The sequence below is a fragment of the Dermacentor silvarum genome, chromosome 1 (genome assembly GCF_013339745.2).
Source record: "Dermacentor silvarum isolate Dsil-2018 chromosome 1, BIME_Dsil_1.4, whole genome shotgun sequence".
Lineage (NCBI taxonomy): Eukaryota > Metazoa > Arthropoda > Arachnida > Ixodida > Ixodidae > Dermacentor > Dermacentor silvarum.
This window is the reverse complement of record NC_051154.1, coordinates 321,053,227-321,061,513: the sequence shown is the minus strand read 5'-3', so window position 1 is coordinate 321,061,513 and position 8,287 is coordinate 321,053,227. Positions and strand designations below refer to the sequence as shown.

General features: G+C 48.4%; 1 long non-coding RNA gene across 1 annotated transcript in view; it reads right to left on the bottom strand.

Annotated features, from left to right (window-relative positions):
* Positions 1 to 1,011: 1,011 nt before the first annotated feature.
* The window catches only part of LOC125942277 (uncharacterized), a 53,242-nt gene continuing 45,966 nt past the window's right edge, over positions 1,012 to 8,287 (bottom strand). The window contains exon 3 of the long non-coding RNA XR_007464954.1: positions 1,012 to 1,076. This is a non-coding gene — a long non-coding RNA (uncharacterized LOC125942277). The remainder of the gene's footprint in view (positions 1,077 to 8,287) is intronic.

Here is an 8,287-nt window from a genome sequence, read left to right as displayed (position 1 = left end):
TTGTTTTAGATATAGCACATTCATTTTCCTCTCCCCAAAAATATACCTCCTTTATGGCAAATCGTGCTATCGTACATCCTAGTAATAAATCGTATTCTTCAACTTGCTGCTTCAGTTCCTTAGTATTTTGTAATCATGGTTCCTTTAGCGATAATATGTTGTTTTCTTTTTTCCTTCATCTAAATTATGTTGTACGATTCACTACTAAGTATATTATTGTTTTCTATAGAAAATTGATGAGCGACGTTGATGAGCGATGCTTCTCCACGAGTTCGTGACCAGTCGTGTTTTCTTTGAGAGTAGTGCTTTTCTTTCGAGGCACGTTTGGTAAGTTGCAATGACTATTCTTCATTTCTCTGAGGATACTTTGGAACAACTTTCAGTTTTAGGAACATAATTTAACAGTTCATTAAAATTAGGCAAGTGCTACATGCATGTCAAACGTGAAGGCGAAAGCCTGATTCCAAGGCTGGCGCACTTTTTGTCACGATTAAGTTTTTGACGAATTATGGCAACTGCGTGGAAAATGTGCGTTTCGTTCAGCCACATGACCGCATGAAGATCTCTCTTGAAAAGCCAACCAAAGCAAGCGCGAGAGAAAGCTGACGCGAGCAGACGATACTACGATTGCGAAAATAGCGGTGGAACGGGTCCGCATGGTACCAGTTTCTCGCGCCACTGCCGGTCTGGAGGCGCGCTCCATTCCTCCTCTAAAGATCCGAGTGCTCGCCTCCAGACCGTCCGTGACCGCGCGTACATCACTTAAGGGGCAGCTCTCATAGGTCCGCTTCGCTCGTGACTCGTTGTCGCCCGGGGCGCGGCAATTTAAAACGGTCTAGGAGCGATCTCTCCCACAGCTCCTCTAAATCATTGACGCGGTCGTATTACATTTCTTTGAGGACGTCATTATAAAAGATGTTGCGTGTCGTCTCAGTTCAAAACCCCCTACATACCTTCATAAAAACTACATACCAAGTCAAAAACTCATACCTTCTCAACGAGGTCCTCCATGTTCAGCTTGGTGGACCGTGGCACGCGACTGATTGCCACAGCCGACGAACCAAGTCCCTCTCCATCTGTGGAATGGTATGCGCAATACGGTATAAATGAGAAATTCGAGAAATATATGGGCACAGTTCGCCGCAGCTCTTCGCGGGAATGTCGAGGAAGTTGAGGTCAAAGCATAAACGCTGTATGGCACAATTATAGACAGATTAGCATGTACTAGTTGCAACCTCACCATGGAAGTCCACAAAGTGCAATACAAAGACAAAACTGCGGCATTCGAATCCACTCGCCGATAGCATACGAATACCATTGCGCGCGGAGGTGTCCACGTGTTTCCTTGGCATACGTTAACAGTTCATAATCAAAATTAAGCATGTACTACCATTTGTAAAATGCGAATGCGAAAGCTTCATTGCGGGGTTGGCGCACTTTCTGTCACGATTAAGTTACGCTTACGAAGAATTGTGGCAACTGTGTGACAAATGTGCGTTTCGTTCAGCCGCATGACCGCATGGAGATCTCTCTTGAAAAGCCAACCAAAACAAGCGCGAGAGAAAGCTGACGCGAGCAGACGATACTACGATTGCGAAAATAGCGGTTGAACGGGTCCGCATGGTACCAGTTTCCCGCGCCACGGCCGGTCTGGAGGCGCGCTCCCTTCCTCCTCTAAAGATCGAGTGCTCGCCTCCAGACCGTCCGTGCCCGCGCGTACATCACTTAAGGGGCAGCTCTCATTGGTCCGCTTCGCTCGTGACTCGTTGTCGCCGGGGGCGCGGCAATTTAAAACGGTCTAGGAGCGATCTCTCCCACAGCTCCTCTAAGTCATTGATGCGGTCGTATTACATTTCTTTGAGGACGTCATTATAAAAGATGTTGCGTGTCGTCTCAGTTCAAAACCCCCTACATACTTTCATGAAAACTACATACCAAGTCAAAAACTCATACCTTCTCAACGAGGTCCTCCATGTTCAGCTTGGTGGACCGTCGCACGCGAGTGATTGCCACAGCCGACGAACCAAGTCCTTCTCCATCTGTGGAATGGTATGCGCAATACGGTATAAATGAGAAATTCGAGAAATATATGGACACAGTTCGCCGCAGCTCTTCGCGGGAATGTCGAGGAAGATGAGGTCAAAGCATAAACGCTGTATGGCACAATTATAGAGATAGATTAGCATGTACTAGTTGCAACCTCACCCTGGAAGTCCACAAAGTGCAATACAAAGACGAAACTGCGGCATTCGAATCCACTCGGCGATAGCATACGAATACCATTGCGCGCGGAGGTGTCCACGTGTTTTCTTGGCATACGTTAACAGTTCATAATCAAAATTAAGCAAGTACTACCATTTGTAAAATGCGAATGCGAAAGCTTCATTGCGGGGTTGGCGCACTTTCTGTCACGATTAAGTTAAGCTTACGAAGAATTGTGGCAACTGTGTGACAAATGTGCGTTTCGTTCAGCCACATGACCGCATGAAGATCTCTCTTGAAAAGCCAACCAAAACAAGCGCGAGAGAAAGCTGACGCGAGCAGACGATACTACGATTGCGAAAAAAGCGGTTGAACGGGTCCGCATGGTACCAGTTTCCCGCGCCACGGCCGGTCTGGAGGAGCGCTCCCTTCCTCCTCTAAAGATCGAGTGCTCGCCTCCAGACCGTCCGTGCCCGCGCGTACATCACTTAAGGGGCAGCTCTCATAGGTCCGCTTCGCTCGTGACTCGTTGTCGCCGGGGGCGCGGCAATTTGAATCGGTCTAGGAGGGATCTCTCCCACAGCTCCTCTAAATCATTGATGCGGTCGTATTACATTTCTTTGAGGACGTCATTATAAAAGATGTAGCGTGTCGTCTCCGTTCAAAACCCCCTACATACCTTCAAAAAGTACATACCAAGTCAAAAACTCATACCTTCTCAACGAGGTCCTCCATGTTCAGCTTGGTGGACCGTGGCACGCGAATGATTGCCACAGCCGACGAACCAAGTCCTTCTCCATCTGTGGAATGGTATGCGCAATACGGTATAAATGAGAAATTCGAGAAATATATGGACACAGTTCGCCGCTAGCTCTTCGCGGGAATGTCGAGGAAGATGAGGTCAAAGCATAAACGCTGTATGGCACAATTATAGAGATAGGATTAGCATGTACTAGTTGCAACCTCACCCTGGAAGTCCACAAAGTGCAATACAAAGACGAAACTGCGGCATTCGAATCCACTCGGCGATAGCATACGAATACCATTGCGCGCGGAGGTGTCCACGTGTTTTCTTGGCATACGTTAACAGTTCATAATCAAAATTAAGCAAGTACTACCATTTGTAAAATGCGAATGCGAAAGCTTCGTTGCGGGTTTGGCGCACTGTCTGTCACGATTAAGTTAAGCTTACGAAGAATTGTGGCAACTGTGTGACAAATGTGCGTTTCGTTCAGCCGCATGACCGCATGGAGATCTCGCTTGAAAAGCCAACCAAAACAAGCGCGAGAGAAAGCTGACGCGAGCAGACGATCCTACGATTGCGAAAATAGCGGTTGAACGGGTCCGCATGGTACCAGTTTCCCGCGCCACGGCCGGTCTGGAGGCGCGCTCCCTTCCTCCTCTAAAGATCCGAGTGCTCGCCTCCAGACCGTCCGTGCCCGCGCGTACATCACTTAAGGGGCAGCTCTCATAGGTCCGCTTCGCTCGTGACTCGTTGTCGCTGGGGGCGCGGCAATTTAAAACGGTCTAGGAGCGATCTCTCCCACAGCTCCTCTAAATCATTGATGCGGTCGTATTACATTTCTTTGAGGACGTCATTATAAAAGATGTTGCGTGTCGTCTCAGTTCAAAACCCCCTACATACTTTCATGAAAACTACATACCAAGTCAAAAACTCATACCTTCTCAACGAGGTCCTCCATGTTCAGCTTGGTGGACCGTCGCACGCGAGTGATTGCCACAGCCGACGAACCAAGTCCTTCTCCATCTGTGGAATGGTATGCGCAATACGGTATAAATGAGAAATTCGAGAAATATATGGACACAGTTCGCCGCAGCTCTTCGCGGGAATGTCGAGGAAGATGAGGTCAAAGCATAAACGCTGTATGGCACAATTATAGAGATAGATTAGCATGTACTAGTTGCAACCTCACCCTGGAAGTCCACAAAGTGCAATACAAAGACGAAACTGCGGCATTCGAATCCACTCGGCGATAGCATACGAATACCATTGCGCGCGGAGGTGTCCACGTGTTTTCTTGGCATACGTTAACAGTTCATAATCAAAATTAAGCAAGTACTACCATTTGTAAAATGCGAATGCGAAAGCTTCATTGCGGGGTTGGCGCACTTTCTGTCACGATTAAGTTAGGCTTACGAAGAATTGTGGCAACTGTGTGACAAATGTGCGTTTCGTTCAGCCGCATGACCGCATGGAGATCTCTCTTGAAAAGCCAACCAAAACAAGCGCGAGAGAAAGCTGACGCGAGCAGACGATACTACGATTGCGAAAATAGCGGTTGAACGGGTCCGCATGGTACCAGTTTCCCGCGCCACGGCCGGTCTGGAGGCGCGCTCCCTTCCTCCTCTAAAGATCGAGTGCTCGCCTCCAGACCGTCCGTGCCCGCGCGTACATCACTTAAGGGGCAGCTCTCATAGGTCCGCTTCGCTCGTGACTCGTTGTCGCCGGGGGCGCGGCAATTTAAATCGGTCTAGGAGCAATCTCTCCCACAGCTCCTCTAAATCATTGATGCGGTCGTATTACATTTCTTTGAGGACGTCATTATAAAAGATGTTGCGTGTCGTCTCAGTTCAAAACCCCCTACATACGTTCATAAAAGCTACATACCAAGTCAAAAACTCATACCTTCTCAACGAGGTCCTCCATGTTCAGCTTGGTGGACCGTGGCACGCGAATGATTGCCACAGCCGACGAACCAAGTCCTTCTCCATCTGTGGAATGGTATGCGCAATACGGTATAAATGAGAAATTCGAGAAATATATGGACACAGTTCGCCGCAGCTCTTCGCGGGAATGTCGAGGAAGATGAGGTCAAAGCATAAACGCTGTATGGCACAATTATAGAGATAGATTAGCATGTACTAGTTGCAACCTCACCCTGGAAGTCCACAAAGTGCAATACAAAGACGAAACTGCGGCATTCGAATCCACTCGGCGATAGCATACGAATACCATTGCGCGCGGAGGTGTCCACGTGTTTTCTTGGCATACGTTAACAGTTCATAATCAAAATTAAGCAAGTACTACCATTTGTAAAATGCGAATGGGAAAGCTTCACTGCGGGGTTGGCGCACTGTCTGTCACGATTAAGTGAAGCTTACGAAGAATTGTGGCAACTGTGTGACAAATGTGCGTTTCGTTAAGCCGCATGACCGCATGGAGATCTCGCTTGAAAAGCCAACCAAAACAAGCGCGAGAGAAAGCTGACGCGAGCAGACGATCCTACGATTGCGAAAATAGCGGTTGAACGGGTCCGCATGGTACCAGTTTCCCGCGCCACGGCCGGTCTGGAGGCGCGCTCCCTTCCTCCTCTAAAGATCCGAGTGCTCGCCTCCAGACCGTCCGTGCCCGCGCGTACATCACTTAAGGGGCAGCTCTCATAGGTCCGCTTCGCTCGTGACTCGTTGTCGCTGGGGGCGCGGCAATTTAAAACGGTCTAGGAGCGATCTCTCCCACAGCTCCTCTAAATCATTGATGCGGTCGTATTACATTTCTTTGAGGACGTCATTATAAAAGATGTTGCGTGTCGTCTCAGTTCAAAACCCCCTACATACTTTCATGAAAACTACATACCAAGTCAAAAACTCATACCTTCTCAACGAGGTCCTCCATGTTCAGCTTGGTGGACCGTCGCACGCGAGTGATTGCCACAGCCGACGAACCAAGTCCTTCTCCATCTGTGGAATGGTATGCGCAATACGGTATAAATGAGAAATTCGAGAAATATATGGACACAGTTCGCCGCAGCTCTTCGCGGGAATGTCGAGGAAGATGAGGTCAAAGCATAAACGCTGTATGGCACAATTATAGAGATAGATTAGCATGTACTAGTTGCAACCTCACCCTGGAAGTCCACAAAGTGCAATACAAAGACGAAACTGCGGCATTCGAATCCACTCGGCGATAGCATACGAATACCATTGCGCGCGGAGGTGTCCACGTGTTTTCTTGGCATACGTTAACAGTTCATAATCAAAATTAAGCAAGTACTACCATTTGTAAAATGCGAATGCGAAAGCTTCAGTTGCGGGGTTGGCGCACTTTCTGTCACGATTAAGTTAAGCTTACGAAGAATTGTGGCAACTGTGTGACAAATGTGCGTTTCGTTCAGCCGCATGACCGCATGGAGATCTCGCTTGAAAAGCCAACCAAAACAAGCGCGAGAGAAAGCTGACGCGAGCAGACGATCCTACGATTGCGAAAATAGCGGTTGAACGGGTCCGCATGGTACCAGTTTCCCGCGCCACGGCCGGTCTGGAGGCGCGCTCCCTTCCTCCTCTAAAGATCCGAGTGCTCGCCTCCAGACCGTCCCTGCCCGCGCGTACATCACTTAAGGGGCAGCTCTCATAGGTCCGCTTCGCTCGTGACTCGTTGTCGCTGGGGGCGCGGCAATTTAAAACGGTCTAGGAGCGATCTCTCCCACAGCTCCTCTAAATCATTGATGCGGTCGTATTACATTTCTTTGAGGACGTCATTATAAAAGATGTTGCGTGTCGTCTCAGTTCAAAACCCCCTACATACTTTCATGAAAACTACATACCAAGTCAAAAACTCATACCTTCTCAACGAGGTCCTCCATGTTTAGCTTGGTGGACCGTCGCACGCGCGTGATTGCCACAGCCGACGAACCAAGTCCTTCTCCATCTGTGGAATGGTATGCGCAATACGGTATAAATGAGAAATTCGAGAAATATATGGACACAGTTCGCCGCAGCTCTTCGCGGGAATGTCGAAGAAGAGGAGGTCAAACCATAAACGCTGTATGGCACAATTATAGAGATAGATTACCATGTACTAGTTGCAACCTCACCCTGGAAATCCACAAAGTGCAATACAAAGACAAAACTGCGGCATTCGAATCCACTCGGCGATAGCATATGAATACCCTTGCGCGCGGAGGTGTCCACGTGTTTTCATGGCATACGTTAACAGTTCATAATCAAAATTAAGCAAGTACTAACATTTGTAAAATGCGAATGCGAATGCTTCATTGTGGGGTTGGCGCACTTTCTGTCACGATTAAGTTAGGCTTACGAAGAATTGTGGAAACTGTGTGACAAATGTGCGTTTCGTTCAGCCGCATGACCGCATGGAGATCTCTCTTGAAAAGCCAACCAAAACAAGCGCGAGAGAAAGCTGACGCGAGCAGACGATACTACGATTGCGAAAATAGCGGTTGAACGGGTCCGCATGGTACCAGTTTCCCGCGCCACGGCCGGTCTGGAGGCGCGCTCCCTTCCTCCTCTAAAGATCGAGTGCTCGCCTCCAGACCGTCCGTGCCCGCGCGTACATCACTTAAGGGGCAGCTCTCATAGGTCCGCTTCGCTCGTGACTCGTTGTCGCTGGGGGCGCGGCAATTTAAAACGGTCTAGGAGCGATCTCTCCCACAGCTCCTCTAAATCATTGATGCGGTCGTATTACATTTCTTTGAGGACGTCATTATAAAAGATGTTGCGTGTCGTCTCAGTTCAAAACCCCCTACATACTTTCATGAAAACTACATACCAAGTCAAAAACTCATACCTTCTCAACGAGGTCCTCCATGTTCAGCTTGGTGGACCGTGGCACGCGATTGATTGGCACAGCCGACGAACCAAGTCCTTCTCCATCTGTGGAATGGTATGCGCAAAACGGTATAAATGAGAAATTCGAGAAATATATGGACACAGTTCGCCGCAGCTCTTCGCGGGAATGTCGAAGGAAGATGAGGTCAAAGCATAAACGCTGTATGGCACAATTATAGAGATAGATTACCATGTACTAGTTGCAACCTCACCCTGGAAATCCACAAAGTGCAATACAAAGACAAAACTGCGGCATTCGAATCACTCGGCGATAGCATATGAATACCCTTGCGCGCGGAGGTGTCCACGTGTTTTCATGGCATACGTTAACAGTTCATAATCAAAATTAAGCAAGTACTAACATTTGTAAAATGCGAATGCGAATGCTTCATTGTGGGGTTGGCGCACTTTCTGTCACGATTAAGTTAGGCTTACGAAGAATTGTGGAAACTGTGTGACAAATGTGCGTTTCGTTCAGCCGCATGACCGCATGGAGATC